This window comes from Acinonyx jubatus, chromosome C2, assembly GCF_027475565.1.
Source record: "Acinonyx jubatus isolate Ajub_Pintada_27869175 chromosome C2, VMU_Ajub_asm_v1.0, whole genome shotgun sequence".
Lineage (NCBI taxonomy): Eukaryota > Metazoa > Chordata > Mammalia > Carnivora > Felidae > Acinonyx > Acinonyx jubatus.
This window is the reverse complement of record NC_069384.1, coordinates 25,976,496-25,997,074: the sequence shown is the minus strand read 5'-3', so window position 1 is coordinate 25,997,074 and position 20,579 is coordinate 25,976,496. Positions and strand designations below refer to the sequence as shown.

At 38.1% G+C, this 20,579-nt stretch overlaps 1 protein-coding gene across 5 annotated transcripts in view; it reads right to left on the bottom strand.

The window, feature by feature from the left end:
* Positions 1-20,579, bottom strand: part of LOC113604776 (uncharacterized) — a 591,327-nt gene that overhangs the window by 489,598 nt on the left and 81,150 nt on the right. For 3 of the 5 annotated variants that reach the window (XR_008298130.1, XR_008298131.1, XR_008298132.1), the window contains one exon: positions 951-1,066. The gene's annotated coding sequence lies outside the window, so the exon portion shown is untranslated. Of the gene's footprint in view, positions 1-950; positions 2,367-10,226; positions 10,639-11,072; positions 11,185-20,579 lie in introns of those variants that run through there. The other 2 variants (XR_003426789.2, XR_008298133.1) reach the window with 2 other exon arrangements.

Here is a 20,579-nt window from a genome sequence, read left to right as displayed (position 1 = left end):
TCATCTCTTCTTATTCACAGTAAATGGACTGCTGCACTGAAGGCACATACAACTATACCCATAAGCCAGTATTTCCATTCTTCATTGGATGTGCAGGTTAATTTATCCCCCAATTTTATATTAACCAAACTATGGATATATATGATATCTTCAAAACAATAAGTTCACTTATGTTTATTGAATATTAATCAATTTACTCTCAAATGATCACTTTTCTTGAGACCTTAACTCTGAATGTAATTTTTCTCTGTTTTCATGGCTCTATGGACATGATAAAAAATGTGTTCATAATCAAAAGCCATAAATTTTTCCATTCCAAAAATAGGTACCAATTACGTATATGCTTAAAAAAATTAGAGGGAGAAAATAATTTGGCAACTATCTTTAATTTAATTATGATTTCTCTAACTTTGTTAGTGAATAGCACACTTAGTGTCTCAGTAAGTTTTCCATGATGTTCCAGGCCAAAATAAATAGCCAAAGTTCTATTCGTTAAGTAGTTAGATTTATCAACTTAAGAAGTATTTAGGTTCTAACAACTTAATAGCTATTTGTAAAAATATATATACGTAACAGAAAGAAAAAAAATATTTCATTCATTATTCCACACTTACTTATTAATTATCAGTTGCTGTTTAACAAATTACCCCCCAAATTTAGTGGCTTAGAAAACAAATACAGTTGACCCTTGAACAACACAGGGGCTAGGCATACCAGCCCCTCTCATAATCAAAGATCCACATATTAACTTTTGACTCTCCCAAAACTTAACTAGTAATAGCCTACTGCTGACCAGAAGCCTTACCGATTATGTAGCTTATTAACACATATTTTGAATGTTATACTGTATTCTTACAATAAAGTAAGCCAGAGAAACCTGAGTTGTTCAAGAGTCAGCTCTATTTATCATCTCATCATTTCTGTGGGACAGGAATTCGGGAGGGGCTTACCTGGGTGTGTGTCTCAGAATCTCTCCTGAGGTTGCAGTCAGGATGTCAAGTAGGGCTGGACTTCCAAAACAGCTCATTCACATGACTGTTGACAGAAAGCTTCAGTTCCCTGTTGGCTGTTGGAAAACAGGTTCAGTTCCTTGCCACGCGGGCACCTCCATAGGGCTGCTGGAGTGTCTTTACAACGTGGCTGCTGGCTTCCTCAAAAACAAGTGATCCAAGGAGAAAGCGAGCAGGTGTTTGCAATGCCCTTTATGACACAATTTGGAAACCACACACCATCACTTCTGCCATATTTGATCTTTTAGAAGCAAGTTACTGAATTCAGCCCATACTCAAGGTGAGAAAAATTAGTCTCCATCTCTTAGAAGAAAACTTATCAAATAATTTTGGACACATTTTATAATCACTATACTTCTCAGTGAGGTCCATGCACCTTTGGGCACTATCTTGGTTAATTTCTGTGTCAACTTGACAGGGCTAAGGAATCCAAATAGCTAGTGAAACATTATTTCTGAGTGTGTCTCTGATGGTATTTCTGGGAGAGATTAGCATTTGAATCTGTAGACTGAGTAAAAAAGATTGCCCTCCCAGTTCAGGTGGGCATCACCTAATCTGATGAGGGCCTGAATAGAACAAAAAGGCAGAGGAAGGGCAAACTTGCTCTCTGTTCTCTGCCTGAGCTGGGATATCCATCTTCTCCTGCCTTCAGACATCAGCACTTCTGGTTCTTGGGCCTTCAGATTCACAGTGTGATTTACACCATTGGCTCCTCTCATTCTCAGGCCTTCAGATTTGGATTCAACCTCTACCACCAGCTTTCCTGGGCTTCCAGCTTACAGACAGGCGGATCGTGAGACTTCTCAGCCTCCAAAATCACATGAGCCAGTCCCTCATACTATGTCTCTTTCTATATATGTGTGTGTGTATGTATGTATGTATGTATCAATCTATCCATCCATCCTACTGGCTCTGTGTCTCTGGAGAACCCTGACGAATATAGGCATTGTACACTCAAACTTTGGAATCAGATTAGAAACCATAGCCTCGTGGGGCACCTGGGTGGCTCAGTTGGTTAAGCTTCCAACTTTGGCTCAGGTCATCATCTCACGGTTCATGGGTTTGAGCCCCGCATCCTGCTTTGTGCTGACAGCTCAGAGACTGGAGCCTGCTTCAGATTCTGTGTCTCCCTCTCTCTCTGCCCCTCCCCACTCACACTCGGTCTCTCTCTCTCTCAGAAATAAATAAACATTTTAAAAAATTAAAGAAAATAAACTGTAGCCTCGTTTCCTGTCCCACATTGATTTCCATGTGCCATCTGCTTGTGATCACAGTGACCTCAGAACACTCAGCTTCACAAAGTTATGTCTGTTATAACAGCAGTGTACCACAATCCACAGTTGAAATTGTAAGCTACCTGAAGCTAGTAGTTCATTTGGTGGCCAACAGATGTTGCTGTGTTTCCCTTGAAATTTTAAAACATGTCATACAGCTCCTGTGAGCTCATTGTAGCCCCCACTGGACTATCCCAGTGCAAATTAGGGATCCATAGACTTAATGACCTTTTTCTCAGAGATGAAAATTAAGGTTGAATGTATGTTTTAAAAAGCCCTTCTAAACATGTCAATAGTTTCTGTATTTGTTTCAAACAAATTATAAAAGAAAATGAGGAAGCTATTTCTATCCATAGTATTGAAATAGAATGAAAGTTTTATCTTGTTATAAATGTGTGTGGAATGTAAAAGTATTCAAGAGCAGAACATTTTTCCTCTGCCCATTTTAGCCAAACTTCAGCCGGATATGAAGAAAAAGCAGTACAAGAATGAAAAACACAACATAAAAAGAGTTCAGTTTAAAAAACAGTCAGTATCCAAGAAATATTTCCTTCCTTTTTATTTTTAAAAAAACACATTTTTTAAGGGTTTTTAAAAACTTTTTTTCTAGGCTTAATTTATTTTTGAGAGACAGAGAGAGAGCATGAGTGGGCAAGGGGCAGAGAGAGAGAGGGAGACAAAAATCCAAAGCAGGCTCCAGGCTCTGACGCGGGGCTCAAACCCACAAACCACGAGATCACGACCTGAGCCAAAGTCGGATGCTTAACCCCCGCCTCAAAAAAACACCTTTTAAAGATTCTCCTTTCCTAATATAATGGTATTTTAGAATTGGCCTGGAGTCTGTGCCAAATGCTTACACAGAACATCTATTTCCTCACCCACAGGAAGTTAGTCTTCAATAAAAAGAAAGCTCAGGTAATGAAAGATCTTCCTGTTAATTACACCAGCTAGAGAAACAAAAAAAAAACCCAAAAAACAAAAAGCACATTTCTCTTTGCTCTTTCCTGAAACCTCACTAAAATAACAAAAAAAAAATTTTTTTGAGGGCATAATCCCACAAAAGCAGAGAAGAAAGAGGTGATGATAGCAGAGAATTACAGTCCACAAAATAGTGGAAGATGGAAAGCTGATAACCTAGTTGTAAATGGCTTATGTTTCAGCTTTCTCTGCTCTGCTAAGTACCAGAAGAAGAAAAATCCCAACTATAAGCAAGTTGAGTCATGCCACAGAAACTCAGAACATATCCATCAATAGAGGCACTAGGTTTGCAAGTAGGGCTGAAAATAGAAGAATTTGTTAAAAGTCTTTTTTTTTAATGTTTTATTTATTTATGAGTGAGAGCATTCAAGCAGGGAAGGGGCAAAGAGGGGGGAATAGAGGATCCGAAGCAGACTCTGTGCTGACAGAAGAGAGCCCAATGCGGAGCTCAAACTCACGAACTGTGACAGCATGGCCTGAGCCAGTCAGACCAACTGAGCTACCCAGGTGCCCCTGTTAAAAGTCTTAATAAGGAGTTAGGAGGTTCTTTAGTCCATGCAGGCACATGACTTCTATGTATCATAGAAGATTCCTGCTGATAAGTGAGATGTTCAGTGAGTCTACTCTCAGAAGTGACATCTCTTCTACTCTGGGCCTTAAGAAAGTTGACCATCAGGATTACACTCCATCATGCGAGATAGTAGAGAAAGTCTTCTGGGGAAACTGTCTAGCCCTATAGATATGGGTGGCCAGGAGTCCTACAGCAAGACTGCCAGCTCCTTCCTGATTGCTCCACAGTGAAATCTGACACTTGATAAGCTTTCTGTGAACATACAGCCTCCAATCAGTACTTTAGTGCCCCACTCTTTTATTTTGAAATAACTTATATAAAAATGTCCAGATCAGACAAAGATCTCCTGTATCCTTTTTATTCAGTTTTCCCAAACATTAACATTTTACTGAATATATATGATCACCAACCTCCTCTTTCTCTCTCTCCCCTTCCCCATGTGTATGTCTGTGTATGTACACATGCATGTGTATAGGAGGCAATGCGCTCATTATCATCAGTTGTATTCTGAACCTTTTAAAAGAAAGCTTTGGGCTAGATGTCCCATCACCTCTTAAACTTCTAGTGTATATTTCCCCCAAAGAAGGACATTTTTCTACCCAAGTTTGACAACTGTTCAAACTGTTTGGTTTTTCCTTTTTGATGTAGGGTTGTGCCAAAGAATATGTGTTATTTTGGGTTTTTATGTCTCTTCAGATCCTTTCAACCTAAAACAGTATTTCTCAGTCTTTGACATCTTTATCAGTTTTAAAGAGTACAAGCTTCACATTCTATTGGATGACCCTCACAGTGTGTCTCAGGGCCAGATGCAGGTTATGTATCCTGGACAGGAATACCATGGAAATCACGGCGAGCTTTTCTCAGTGCATCTCATCAGGGGGTACAAACGTAGCAAAGAAAAAAACAAAAGCAAATACTAAGTATCAGAAATTTCTAAAAAGTTCAGGAAAGGAAATGAAGCCAGAGTTTTACTATTGTAAAGAACTAGGAGGAGTCTGAGACCCCTGCTTGCAAGCCAACAAATTAGCCTGCCAGTTTCATGGATACTGGCGAAAGAATGAAGATTCCTGGACCAGAAGCGAAGAATTTCATTTCTCACAGAATAGCAAGCAGCGTGAACCTCACAGTTGCTGTGGCTTCCCTGAGGACCCCTGAGTTTAGGGAACCCCAGTCTTTTATAATGGGCTGAAAGCAAGCCTGTATGACCTTTGCCCCAGAGTGGACATTAAACAAACCTGTCCCCTGCCCTGGAGGGAGACAGTCACTGTCTTCCAAAGCTGTTGATTATGCATACACTCTTAAAATGGTAGTCTGGAACAAAAGCTGTCAGTGTCTCTAGTAATAACATGTGCCAAAATGCAAAAAAAAAAAAAAAAAAAAAATGGCCATGAGAATTGTCTCCCAACCACTACGTGACTCACTTCTGAAAATAACTGCATAGCCATAATAGAGTAAATTCTGGATATTGACTTAACCAAAAATTGTGACTTAAATACATTGGGAATGGGGAAGAATGGAAAGAGTGTGCTGAGAAAGGTGAAATCACATAAAAGACAGTGAATCCTAATAGTCTATAGTAGGAAATGATTAGACAAAATGTAAACTAGCAAACAAGAAAGTGTGTTATTTTTTAAAGTGAGTAAAAGTGTGTTATTTTTTAAAAAGGAGAACAAAGTGTTGAATGTGGTATTGCCTCTGAGATATAGTTTTCATAGAATGGAAAAGTTGGCCCAAATAACTGCTTTTTTTTTTTATCATAAGCTATTTGACATCTTAAATTATGCACACAATTATTTTCATAAAAATTAAAATACAATGTAAAAAGACAAAAAGCGATTTCCTGGAGCACAATAGTTCTGTTATAACCATAAGATTACATATTCAAGAAATTTAATCTGCCCTCAAATGTCTCTAAGTATCTAACAGGAATACAGGCACCTGCTTTTTTGAAAAAGTGTCTTTCAAAGGCATAAAGCCAGCCCTCTTATCTTCAGGACCAGATATTCAGTGAAGGTCTATAGGACAACACCCTCAGCCCTAGTAGGTATGATTGGATTTCCACTCTAGCATTCACAGGGCTCAGTGATTACATGTCCTCCTCAAAGAATAGTGGAAAGAGAAAAACACCTCATTGCTGGTGTAGTGTCTGTAATAATCTCTCCCAGCTGCTCTGGGCTGTATCCACAACAAAGGAAGCTTGACTTTGTGCAGCCCTCCAGTCTGTTAACTCTCAGGAACCCATCTATCCATGCCAGCATATATGGACAGGAGCAGAGGTGGGTGAAGGTGGAAAAAAGATGGTGTTGGGATGTTATAAAAAGTCAAGTGTTATCTCATTTAATCTCTTCTTCCACATGTAGGTTATTGTACTTAAAAAAAAATCAAAAGTCATGAAAGTGTATATAGAGGAAAGTAGAAGCTCCCATACCCTGTAGTAGGAGGGAATGAATCAAGAAATAGGAAGGCATAATGTAGGGAACGGAAATCAGTGTAAGAAAGGGCTAAGGGATTCAACCAGATGACATAAATTGGGATCCCAAAATGACAGCTGTGCACTGGCATAGATGACATCCAGTTCCAATTTGAGTAGTCAAAAAGATCGGGAAGAAATTTCCTCAGGTACAATATCCCAGTAGCTGGCAAAGACTTTGTATTGAATAGGAGTTTCTGAGCTGACGCACACTCATATTGAGTGGGCATTATTATTTATTATCTCAGGCCAGCAGGCATAAACAGGGTGATGGACATGTGGTATGAACAAAAGAATATGCATGAAAAAGTAATCATAACTTACTACATGGCAAACCTGTAGCTATTCTTTATAATCATGTGAACACTGAATACTAATCCAAACAAAATGATAAAATAACCAGAGTGGAAAGATGAGTGAGTGGATGAGGGTACACGAGTGTGATAGGAATGGGAGGGAAAGAGAACTAAATCCTCATTTTCTATAGTAAGAACCTGATAGATAATGCATAAAACTGAAAAATCAAGAAGTGGCCAAATAAGCATGTTATTTAGAAATGAAAAGGTAAACACCAAATTCAGCCACTAAATCATTGGTGAATGCAGTTTCCTTGGAGAAAAGAAGATGGGCAGAAAAGGAATTGGTGTTTTTCATTATTATTTGCCTCTTTAAGTTTTACATATATATGTCTTTAATATAAATAAAAAGTAGGGTTTTTTGTTTTGTTTAAGAAAGAAGGGAAAGATGGAAGAGAAGAAGGAAAGAAGGGAGCAACGTGTCTACTTTTCATCTGGTATAGCTAAAAATATTCATAGAAACGTCAAATCCAAACTGCACTTGGTAGTTCTTCTAAAGAATACTTATTTTGTTTTGGTAAGTTGCAGGTAAAGAGACAGACAAAACCTATAAAGGGAAGAATCTCCCTTAATATTTACAGGAATGGGGAAATAAGGGCAGGCTGAGATGATGCTCTGGCATGCCTTGGAAATACATGTTCAGAAATGAGTTATCCACAGTATGCTTCCAAAGCCATAAACATTGCATTTTTTATTTTCTTAGCTGAGTTTTCAGTTACCAGCAGATGTTATTGAGCAATCTGGAAATAGATATTGTAAAAATAAAGCGAAAAAAAATGTCTACCCACACCTTTTCTGTCATTGCTATGTTCTTGTGGTTGACACTACTTCACTCTAACAGATATTGGCTCTTATAAAGCCACCAACAGCCCAATTGTCATTTGATTTTCAGAAATATTAACCAACATGGTATAATTAGAACCAAAGAAAATGTTGTGTAGATGGCACGTTGTCATCACTGACTTAACCCCCTCAGAAGTTCAGGGAAAGGTCAAGTTTTTATTTATTTCTTTTGTATTTTTTTTAAGTTTATTTATTTTGAGAAAGAGAGAGAGATTGCATGAGCAAGTGCAAGCAGGGGAAGGGGCAGAGAGGAAGGGAGAGAGAGAATCCCAAGCAGGCTCTGCACTGTCAGACAGAGCCTAAGGTGGGGCTGGACCTCATGAAACGTGAGATTATGACCCGAGTCGAAACGAAGAGTCGAATGTTTAACCAACTGAGCCACCCAGGTGCCCCGGTCATGTTTTCATGTCTACCAATGATGCATTTTGTGCCCTGTACGAAGGTTTTTATTTGTTTGTTTGTTTGTTTTAATTTGTTTTAATATGATTTATTTTTGAGAGAGAGAGAGAGAGAGAGAGAGACAGAGTACCAGCAGGGGAGGGGCAGAGAGAGAGTGGGACACAGAATCTGAAGAAGGCTCTGGGCTCCAAGCTGTCTGCACAGAGCCTGACACAGAGCTCAAACTCATGAACTGTGAACTGTGAGATCATGACCTGAGCCAAACTTGGACGCCCAAGCGACTGAGCCACCCAGGCTCCCCTGGAGGCTGTTTTTAGAGGTTGCTTCCTGGTGGATGTATATTCCTGGTGCCCCCAAACCCTCTTGCTATAGATACAATTGTCTTACCTTCTTGAGTGCATTTAACTTATCAAGCCATGAAAAATTGATAGGTACAATGGAACTCAGCTGGCACCAATTCCTAATAAGGATGTCCATAGTATTACTTTTTAGCACTATTTCTTAATAGATTTTCATTATAAAACATTTGCTAACTCAGCTCAAATCCTTGGACTCAAAAGTAGGAAAACAACCTAACTTAATGTCCACACCCTTAAGCAGCCACCCCTTGCTTCTGTTAGCACAGTGGAACCAACACAGTAGGACGGGAAAAAGATACACATTTAGAACTGACTTACTAGACTCAGTAGAACTGACTAACTCCATGAGTGTCTTGCTATTTTTGAGATATTTAACCACTTTGAACCTAGTCTCTCTATCAGGAAAATCAAGAACATAAGTTCTTCTTTACACATGCTCTACCATAGTAAGTACCTTACTTACAGAAGACACTCATCAAATACAAATGCTTCCTTGCCTCTTCTTGAAGGATGGGGAAAGAGTACACAGGCTTCATGCCTACTTTTCCTTTTACATGACTAGGTTCCACACGCCCTCCTTTTGCTTGGGATACAAGAAGAAATTAGCCTATGAAAGACCTCCTTGTGAACTTGTATTCAATTCTCTTCAGAGGAGGTGGAAAATCAGATCAACCCCTTGCTCTTTCACTTTTGAGTCTGGACTTCTTAAATCATTGAGAGAGATTTTTTTTTTCCTAGTGACACTGTCAAATCAAAGGCTAGCCAGGGCCAACTGGATTGCCCTCTTGGGAAGGGGTCTCTTAATAGAGATTGCTTGATATCAGTAACTCACTGTCATCAATTTTCAGGAAGTTAGGAGGAAAGGCAGTGAAGAAAAATCACAAACTATAAGAGACATAGAGGTGGGGATAAAATTTTTTTATAAATTAGCAGTTTTGTAAGGAGGAATTCCTCATCTTTTCTCTTTGGGTATCATCTATAATATGATCTTATGTTTGTGTATTCTACACAAAATGGAAAAATTTTAGAGGTCCTTAAAATAGATAACCCAAATGTGCAGATATAGAAACTGTTCACAGAGACCAAGAGCCTTGACCAAAATAATACAGTTAATTAGTAATGGATCCCATTTCTGTCCATGCACTGTCTTTTCATGTATACAAGTGTGTACAAAACCTGTATTTTTGTGTGCTGTAGAGTTATGTCACTGCATTGTTGTGCTATTTAAGAATTAGATACTAGGCTTTCGATTTATTTTGAGGAACTCTCAACAAAAGTCATGCTTTCTCTTTAGGTGAGACAATTTAAGTGGCGAGTATAAAAGGAGAAGCTGGGCGGTTTGAGAATCCAAATAGAAAACAAGGAAATTGTCTGACACCTCATTGCTAACTCTAGAAATAAAAATGAGACTGTTGCTTCCCTCCTTCATATTGTTCTTAGGTCCTTCTCTGAACGCAAAAACGTCAAAGATGCTTTGCTAAAACCCAGAAAGCTGCTATGCAACCTACATATGAAATTATTTCTCTCTGCCTTTAATCCTGAAGATCTAGAATTCTGCTATTTAAGAAACAAACATGTTGTGTCAGAAGGAAGGAGAACATAATAGTAGACATCTGAATCAACTGTCAATCTAGTTTTCCAGCTTGTCATTGCTCCTTAGACACTGTGTGAAGATCTTTCAGAAATGAAACTGATTTACCATAAAATGTGCCTGTTTTCCATTAAATCTTGCTCGTGGCTCCACTGAGGCACTGAAGTTACCAACATGTCATGGGTTCACCCTGCAGGGCCACCTCTTGGTCTTGTTAGTCCAGAAAATGAACCATGCATAAGAGAGGCCTTGGGGAAAGAGATTTTATTTGCATCAGTTATTTTGCACATTGCTTAAACTAGAGATGTTAGCAGTTCTTTGAAGAGAGCAGCATTAGTCAGACCCTTGGGGGCAAGAGTGGGAAATGGAACTTACCCTCTCACATGCTTGATTGAAACATGTCAGTTGAGGCAGGCATAGGGCAGGACATGAGAAATCTGTTTTCAGAGGCTTGGTAGAATGGGTGAGGGCAGAATAATCCTTCATATCCTAGTTAAAATTCCAGAGCTGCTGCATGCCCATCATACGACTTTGATGGAGCCCTTTAACCTTCAAAATTTACTTTCTTCGTATGTAGAATGGGCATGATGTGACTAACTCAAGAAGTTGTTGTTGGAATAAATAACATATGGAAGGTCATCGTCCCAGTTGTGATCATCAGTATGTACACATAAATGTCATCAATCTTAATGATCATGATCCTGATGATTAGTTATTTTAATCCAGGCACTGCCATTTACCAGCTATATAGCTCTGGGTGCAGAATTCTGAGTTTCAATTTCTTCCACTGGAAAATCAAAAGAATCATATTTACCTTGCAAAGTTGTTCGGAGGACCAGAAATGGTGTATGGAAACTACCCTGTCCCAGTATCCAGACCAGCTCAAGTATATTCTTATGATAATTTGTTGTTCTCATTGCTTCCATGGCTACCTATTATTTACATAATAATTTGTTTATGCTTGAACTATGTCATGTTTGATATTAAGGTTGGCTCTTCCTGATATGATAAATTTTATACACCAGTTCATCTGATAAATGTTTACTTAAGAAATAGACAAGGCTTCTGTTTCACTAAGTGTCTGTTCCACCTCCCTTGGGCATAACTACTCAAAAGATTGTGGCTGAGAGTCAAACCAGTATCCTCTACTATGAGCAGGACTTATCAGAGCCACTGTGAAAGGGACGCCCAAAACATTCCCCAGCTTATAGAGATATTTACTTTCAGCAATTTTGTCAAGGCAGAAAACACAACCAGGATTAAAGTGTCTAGGGAACATTTTATTCCTTCTGGCCTCAACTTCCTGGGTGTCTATTGTCATATGCTGGTTTATCTGTAGAAGAAAAATGGACTTTACTGAATAGCATTCTGGACTTATTAGTCATCTAGCCTACACACTTGATACCAGAATCTTGAGTCAATTGTTAATTGGACCCACATGGTTGTAACACATCTTTTAAACCGTGCCAAAATGCATTCTTTTCAAGTGGAAAGAAGAAGAAGAAGAAGAAGAAGAAGAAGAAGAAGAAGAAGAAGAAGAAGACGACGACGACGACAGCGGCAATTGAGAATACAGAGCTCAAAATATGGAAGAACATGTAGTTTCTTTTGAAATCCTAAGTACTTATTTTTTTTGGCTCTATGGTGCCAGTCTATCTGACTACCTCTTCCTACCAATTTAACCCTCTTTGGCAGCTGTTACTTAAAGATTCCACTACCAGAACTGAAGTTGTCCTTCTAGAGATCTCTCTAAGGATCCTAAAAGCCCTACTCTTAAATTAGGCCTATTTTTTTCCTCACAGACCTACGTTTCTAAATGAGATTGGTAAACTAGTTGATGAAGTTGAAACTCCCCTTCAGGGAAGTTAGGCCTCTTCACTAACTATTCTATAATATGTTGGTTTCGTTGTCTTAGCCTGAGTTTCATCCCAAAAAAGAAGAGCCCATGACAAGGCGAAAGTAATTTGGGGGCAGTAATCCTAAGGAATAAGAGTAAAGGTCCTGGTAGAGTGCAACTGGGAACAGAAAGATAAACCGAGGTGTATTATCAAACCGTTCATTACTGGGCAAGTGGACCTTGATCTTGCTGGAGACTGAGATGCTGTGTAAAATGTGAGTCAGAGTTGTTCACCTAGGGCTGAAACAATAGATGATTTGTCCAGTCTCCCATCCTCCATTGGTCAAGGGTTGCCCATTGAGATGTTAGCATTTTCTCCCTTTTGGGTTTGTCCATGCAGAAGAATGGCTGAACAGGTTCCCACAGGCATCTCCCCACAGAGGTGACAAAGAGGCGAGAGCAGAAAGTAACAGTGTCACAGGGCAGCTAAGATGAGGTACAGTCTAGTTTTCACCTGCCACTGCGATGACTGAAGTAAAAAGAGCTCCTCTGAGGTAATATAAAGCAAGGCACAGAGGTGACCTAATTGCTTATGTGCCTGCAATGGTGTCTTTCACATTAATAAGATTTTCTTCAGTATTTTGTCAACTCTCACAAACTGTAAACAAAACCTCATCACTTCCATTCTAAAGCCTGACAGCAGAGAGCCCAATGCAGAGCTTGAACTCACAAACTGCGAAATCATGACCTGAAGTTGGATGCTTAGCTGACTGAGCCACCCAGGTGCCCCAACAGTTAATGTATATTTTTAAAACTTCCCATGGGTCCACCTTATTTTCAAATTATACATTTTAAGAGTAAATATTTTAAAATATTCATTGAGCAGTTATCATGCAAGATCTTTTTGAGGACAAGGCAGGAAACAAAAAGAATAAAACATATCTTCCCCACAAGGAGTTTACCAACTACTCAGGGAGAAAGGATAAGACAGATAATTTTAAAGGTTGAGTGAAGCTAATAAAGGGAGTAGGAGCAATACTGAATATATGCTAAATTTGTAGCAGTTACTCAGCAGATACTAATTAATGCTATAGAATCCTACACAGACATTTAGAAACATGATAGCCTGATCTGACATGGAAGGAAACAAACATGGATACAAACACATAGAAATGTTGGACAAAATAAAGTTAATCTGTGTTAAATACCTCTGCTCCAAAGAAGAAAAGAGCTATTTCCAGAAGTCAAAATTAAAAACTGCCTTTGGAGGAGTGCCTGGGTGGCTCAGTTGGTTAAGTGTCAGACTTTGGCTCAGGTCATGATCTCACGGTTCATGAGTTGAAGCCCAGCAGTGCAGGGCTAGAAGCCCTATCAGTGCAGAGCCTGCTTGGGATTCTCTCTCTCTCCCTCTCTCTCTCTGCCCCTCCCCCACTCATGCTTTCCCCCTCTCAAAATAAATAAATAAAAACTTTAAAAAATAATTTAAAAAATGGGCACCTGGGTGGCTCATTTGGTTAAGTGTCTGACTTTGGCTCAGGTCATGATCTCACGGTCTGTGAGTTCAAGCCCCGCGTCAGGCCCTGTGCTAATAGCTCAGAGCCTGGAGCCTGCTTCAGATTCTGTGTCTCCCTTTCTCTCTGCCCCTCCCCCACTCAAGCTCAGTGTCTCTGTCTCTCACAAATTAATAAACATTTGAAAAATGTTTTTATATTAATAAAAAATTAAAAACTGCCCTGGGAATCTAGAGCTGAGGTTTTAATGCCCATGAGATAATAGAGGCTGTGGCTTCATGGGGGTTAGAAGTGGAGGAGCTGGAATTGAGTCTCAAAATAATAGTCAGACCCACAAGGAGCTTCCTGGTTTATGAAAAAAATGAATCTAGAAAAATTATCCAACTAACCAAAGTAACAGGAAAATCCTGCCATATAGATACAAATTTAAACTAGTGTGTAGTACAAAATTTACAGCCAAAAAATTACTAATATAATTCATACAGACCATTGTAATAGCTAGGGCTCATTCAGTGCAAAACTCAAAACTGATTCTGTTACATTTACAACCTAGGAATCACAGAGGCCCTCAACAAAATTCTTCATTGCAAGTAGGTCTCCATAAAAAATTACAGTATGCATGAATAAATGAACTACCATGATGAGAAACAGCAGATGCAATAAACAGAAAAACTTGTCACTGTGACAAATGTAAAAAACAACTCTAAAATAAGTTTGTGTCAGTGAGCTTTTGCTGCATAACAAAACTCCCAACTTAAGCGACTTAAAACAACATCATCTCAATTTTTTGAGAGATAATATTTTTTATTCAATTTAAACTATTAAAAAAAACTGAGAAACAGTTCAAACATTTCTCCCACCATTCCCCATACCTTTGGCGACCACTAATCTGTTCTCTGTATCTATGAGCTTGATTGATTGATTGATTATTTTTAGATTCCATATATAAAAGTGCTCATACAGTATATGTCTTTCTCTGTCTGACTTATTTCACTAAGCATAATACCCTCAAGGTCCATCCATATTCACACAAATGGCAAGATTTCATTTCTTTTTATGACTGAATAATGTTCTATTGTATAGATTTACCAGTTTCTTTATCCATTCATCCAGTGATAAACACCTAGGTTGTTTCCATATCTTGGCTATTATAAATAATGCTGCAATAAACATAGGGGTACATATATCTTTTCAGGTTAGTGTTTCCATTTTCCTTGGATGAATACACAGAAGAGGAATTGCTTGATCATACGGTAGTTCTACTTTTCGTATTTTGAGGAATCTCCATACTGTTTTCCATCATGGCTGTACCACTTTACATTACTGCCAGTAGTTCACATGAGTTTCTTTTTCTCCACATCCTTGCCAACACTCGCTATTTCTAACCTTTTTGAAAACAGCCATTCTGACAGGGGTGAGGGGTTTTGATTTGTATTTCTCAGATGATTAATGATACACAGTATTTTTCATGTGCTGTTTGGCCACCTGTATGTCTTTTTTAGGAAAAAAAAAAAGCCTACTCAGATTTTCTGCTGATTTTTTATTTGAATTATTTTTTTGTTTCTTTTGCTATTGAGTTGTATGAGTTCCTTATGTATTTTAGATATTAACCCCTTATTGGATATATCATTTGCAAATATTCACTTTCATTCAGTAGGTTACATTTTCATTTTGTTGATCAATTGTTTGCAGGGCAGAAGCTTTTTAGTTTGATGTATTCCCACTTGTTTATTTTTCCTTTTATTGCTATTGTTTTTGGTGTCAGATTCAAATAACACCTATGCCAAGGAGCTTACCACCTAGGCTTTCTTCTAGGGATTTTATGATACCAGGTTTCACATTCAGTCCTTTAATCCATTTTGAGTTAATTTTTGTATATGTTGTAAAATAGTGGTCCAGTTTCAGTCTTTTGCATGTGGTTGTCCAATGTTCCCAATATTATTAATTGAAAAGACTGTATGTTTTCCATTGCATATTCTTGCCTCTTCTGGGTTTATTTCTGGGCTCTCTATTCTGTTCCATTGATCTATGTGTCTGTTTTTATGTCAATACCATACTATTTTAATTACTATAGCTTTGTAATATACTTTGAAATCAGGGAGCAAGATCCCTCCAGCTTTGTTATTCTTTCTTAAAATTACTTTGATTATTCAGGTGTTTATGATTCCGTACAAATTTTAGAATTGTTTGTTCTATTTTTGTAAAAAATGCCATTGGAATTTTGATGGATATTGCATTAAATCTGTAGACTGCTTTGGGTAGTATGGACATTTTTTTTTTTAATTTTAAAAGTTTATTTATTTATTTATTTATTTGAGAGAGAGAGAGAACTGGGAGGGGTAGAGAGAGAGAGGGAGAGAGAGAGAATCTCATGCAGAATCTCATGCAGCACAGAGACAGACATGGGGCTCGATCCCCTGAACCATGAAATCATGACCTGACATGAAATCAAGAGTCCTACACTTAACCAACTGAGCGACCCAGACACCCCTAGTATGGATATTTTTAACAATATTAATTCTTACAATCCATGAGCAGGAAATATCTTTCCATTTATTTGTGTCTTCTTCAATTTCTTTCATTAATGTCTTATGGTTTTCAATATATAGGTCTTTCACCTCCTTAACTAGATTCAATTTATTCCTATTTTATTCCTGTTGATGCAACTGTAAATTGGATTGTTTCTTTTATTTCACTTACTAATAGTTTGTTATTAATATCTAAAAACACAACAAATTTTTGTGTATTGACTTTGTATTCTGCAACTTTAGTGAAATCATTTATAGGTTCTAACAGTTTTTTAATGGAGTCTTTAAGGTTTTCTCTATATATAATATCATGTCATCTGCAAATAGTGAGTTTTACTTCTTCTTTTCCAATTTGTATGACTTTTTTTCCTTTTTGTACTTAATTTCTCTGGCTAGGAACTACAATACTACATTAAATAAAAGTGGCAAGATTTCATATCCTTGTCTTATCCCTGATCTTAAAGGAAAAGCTTTCAGCTTTTCACCATTGAGTATGTTAGCTGTGGACTTGTCATGAATGGCTTTTATTATGTTGAGTTATGTTTCCTCCATACCCACTTCGTTGAGAGTTTTTATAATAAACGGATGTTGAATGTTGTCACATGCTTTTTCTGCATCTATTGAGATGATCATATGATTTTTATCCTTCTTTTTGTTAATGTGGTTTATCACAGTGATGATTTGTAGAGATGAAACCATCCTTTCATTCCTGGAATAAATTCCACTGATCATGGCATATGATCTTTTTAATGTACTGTTCCATTTGGTTTGGTAATATTGTGTTGAGGATATTTTCATCTGTGTTCATTAGAGATATTGGCCTGTAATTATCTTTTCTTATGGCATCCTTGTCTGGTTTTGGTATCAGGATAATGCTGGTCACATAAACTGAGTTTGGAAGAGTTTTCTCCTCTTCTGTGTTTTGAAAGAGTTCGATTAAAAATTGACATTAATTTTTCTTTAAATATTAGGTAGAATCCACCGGTAAAGCTGTCTAGTCCTGAACTTTTGTTTGTTCAGTGGTTTTGGATTATGGATTCAGTCTCCTTATTAGTAATTGGTCTGGTCAGATTTTCTTTTCTTTCTTTCTTTCTTTCTTTCTTTCTTTCTTTCTTTCTTTCTTTCTTTCTTTCTTTCTATGTTTGTTTATTTATTTTGAGGGGGAAGGGCAGAGAGAGGGAAGGAGAGAGCGAATCCCAAGCAGACTCCATGCTGTCAGCACAGAGCCTGACATGGGGCTCCGTCTTACAAACCGTGAGATTGTGACCTGAGCCAAAATCAAGAATCTGACACTTAACCAAATGAGCCACCCAGCCACCCTTCAGATTTTCTATTTCATCATGCTTCTTTTTTTGAATATTATATGTTTCTAGGAATTTATTTATCTCTTCCAGATTGTCCAATTTATAGGTGTATAATTGTTTATAGTAGTCTCTTAGGATTTTTTTGTATTTCTGTGGTATTGGTTATAACATCTCCTTTTTCATTTCTGACTTTATTTATTTGAGTCCTCTCTCCTTTTTTTTCTTGGTGAAGTTATAGAGCAATGTAGAACAATACCCATGCAGTGATGGTGGGGGTGCAAATTGGTACAACCACTTTGGAAACTAGTTTATTATTCTCCTTAAAGTGAAAGTATATATACCCTATGACTACAAAGTCAAATACTAGATTATACCAAACAAATGTATGCTGTATGCACCAAGAAACAGGTCCAAGAATGTCTACAGCATTATTTTTAATAACCCCAATCTTGAAATTATTCATATTTCAATCCATAAAGAATAAATAAATGTATATATCATAAGATGGAGCACCATTAGCAATAAAAATTTTTAAATTACAAATACAAGAATAGAGCATGGATGAATATCAAGAACATAATGAGTAGAAGATAACAGACATGAAATATATAGTGAACAACTCTGTTTATACGGAGTTAAAAAGTCAAATGGAAGTACATTGCTTGGAGATGCGTGAATGCATGCATGCTTTGGTGGGAAAATTATAAACAAACATAAGGAAGAGGTCATCACAAGTTAGTAGTTTCTTTCATTGAGAGGAAAGTAATGTAGGAGGAAGCATTTGGGGCCCTTCTAGGTTCTAGAAATGTCGTATTTCATGACCTTGCTGGTGTTTTCATGAGCATTTAGTTAATGATAATTCATTACACTGTACAATTTTATTTTCTGCAAATCCCTACATGCATGTTATAGTTCACAATAAAAATGCTTTAAAAAAATAACAAAGGGATTTCATTATCTCATATGACGAGAAGGCTGTAGGTAGCAGTGTTCCATTCAACATTACAATACCACTGCTTTCTTGGATCACTATCAGTGTCACATGCATTAGTTCAGGCTCTCCAAAAGTAGACACCAAGACAGGACTAAACATGCAAGAGATGCATTTGAGACATCTGTCAGATAGGAAATTGTGGGAAGATAAAGGAGTTGGGGCAAGCTCTCAGCCCATGGTGCAAGTCTGTGGGAAAGAGAGAGGAAATGAAGAATTGGATAACTAGATTCTCAGACTTCAGGATCCTTCTAAGAAGCTTTGGCAAAGCCAATGAGGACTCCTCAAGCCAAAGTTTCCCTGCAGAGGAAAACTGCACCTTGCAGGAATTGACCTGTCTTTGTGTCCTTGCCAGGCTCAGTCCTGGGCTGAGAGCAGCCGGTGAGAAATGTGGACTTTGGGGAAATGCAATGATGGACTGAGGGGCCCGTATCTGGGGCCATCCACCAACGACACATCCCACAGCAGGAGATCTGAGCAGCACATTTCTATGGCTGCTGCATCTACTGAAGAAGAGTGTAAACTGGGGAAACTGCAACATAGCAATGCAACTAAATAAGACGTAACACAATTTGAATTGCAAAATCACTAACTTCTGATGTTCATTATAAATAACTGATACACTAATAAAGTTTTATGATCATTCTAATCAGTAAATCCTTGAATATTTATGAAATGGTATAGAATGCTGTTATTCTACATTAAAGACTAGGGGAAAAACATGTCCTATCCACTGAGGTCTACCTGAGAGTAGCAGCTAATAAACTAGGCAATTCAATTCCTAAAGCTCTAAGAAGCCTGTTGAGCACTTCTGTTCAGAGTGTTTGACTTTATGAAACTAATATTACATTGTAGGTTAACTAAGTGGAATTTAAATGACAACTTAAAAATAAAAACTTTAAAGGGGCTCCTGGGTGGCTCAGTTGGTTAAGCATCCAACTTCAGCTCAGGTCATGATCTTGAAGTCTGTGAGTTCAAGCCCCACGTGGGGCTCTGTGTTGCCGGCTCAGAGCCTGGAGCCTGCCTCAGATTCTGTGTCTCCCTCTCTCTCTGCCCCTCCCCCACTTGCACTGTCTCTGTCTCCCCCAAAATAAACAAATAAACTTAACAAAAAAAAGCATTTGGCTTTATCTTTTAACACTGATAACCAAGATGATAGAAAAAGTTCCAGCAAGTGGGGATGTGCTAGTCTTTATTGGTGGGTGTCCTGGCCTGGAGTCCGACCACTCTGCAGAAATGTGAGTATTAATTAAGGGCATTTAATTTAAGTTTACCAGAATGTAAGAGAAAGTAAACAAGCTACTAACTCAATCCCATGTGATTTAATGGTGATAATATAGAGTGCAAAGAAAATAACTAGTTCTAATAATGTTCCCAGGGGTTCCCAGCCCCTTTACTGGAAGAAAGGAGGAAAAAGCAGGCATCCATGTCTAGCATTTAGAAGGTTTCTCTGAAATATTTCATCCTCTCATGGTATTTTTAATACCATAATTGTGCTATTTAGGATTCACATTTAAGAGTAGATCAAGAACTGTCAACACTTAAAGGAAGTCTGTAGTGGAGGAAATTGAGGAACTGTCCCATGTTTGTTCATGGCCTGGTGTTTTACTATTTACATTCACAGAAGTTTACTAATCCTTGGGTTATCCCATGGTTTCATAGAGGAAATGTTCTTACCTTGACACTGAACTCCCCCAAAGCCTGGTGAACTTAAAAGAGGAAAATTAGTCAGAGTTGAAGCCAGGGGTGCTTTATCATATTTTTAAGTAAATATGCTGCTGTTTATTTACTGTAATGGTTCTAAATTTCTTAAGGCCATTTTCTGAGGCAATGGAGGTATTTCCATTTTAAGATGTAAAATGTTACCCGTGTAATAAACAACATGGTAGCCCTTCTCTTTTCAAGTAAATAAAGTGAAAAGTTGAACCACTGAAGTTGCAACCAAATGAAGCAAGTCAGGATTCCTGTCCCACCAGGGAGAGGATGAGTTCAATTTCAGGTATTTTATTCGCAGGAACATCTTTCTCATACCTCTAGGTATGGGAAGAAGGATGCGCATAGATGTTAGAAATCTGAAAGGGCGGCTACTGATTGGCTGAAGCATCCCGCCTCCCTCTGTGAAACATGAAGGAAATTCATCCATCTCTCCCTGCTTTCATCTTCACTCCCACCCGGGCAGTCATGACTCATGCAAGTGATTCAGTCAGGTTCAGGAAGCCTGGTACTCTTCCTCAAGACTTTGAATTTTGAACAACACCAAGAAGACAGGACAGTCCAAATCTGTTCAGTTACAGTAATAGTGCCAGTGTCTGTAGCAAAGCCACAGCTTCCTGTTTTTATGTTTTGTTTTGTTTTGTTTTGTTTTGTTTTGTTTTTGAGAGAGAGAGGGAGAGAATGAGCAGGAGGGGCAGAGAGAGAGAGAGTGGGAGAGTATTCCAAGTAGTCTGCACCCAAGCAGCACTGAGCCCGATGAGGAGCTCTAACTCATGACCTGTGAGATTACGACTTGAGCCGAAAGCAAGAGTTGGGCGCTTAACTGACTGAACTACCCAGGCAC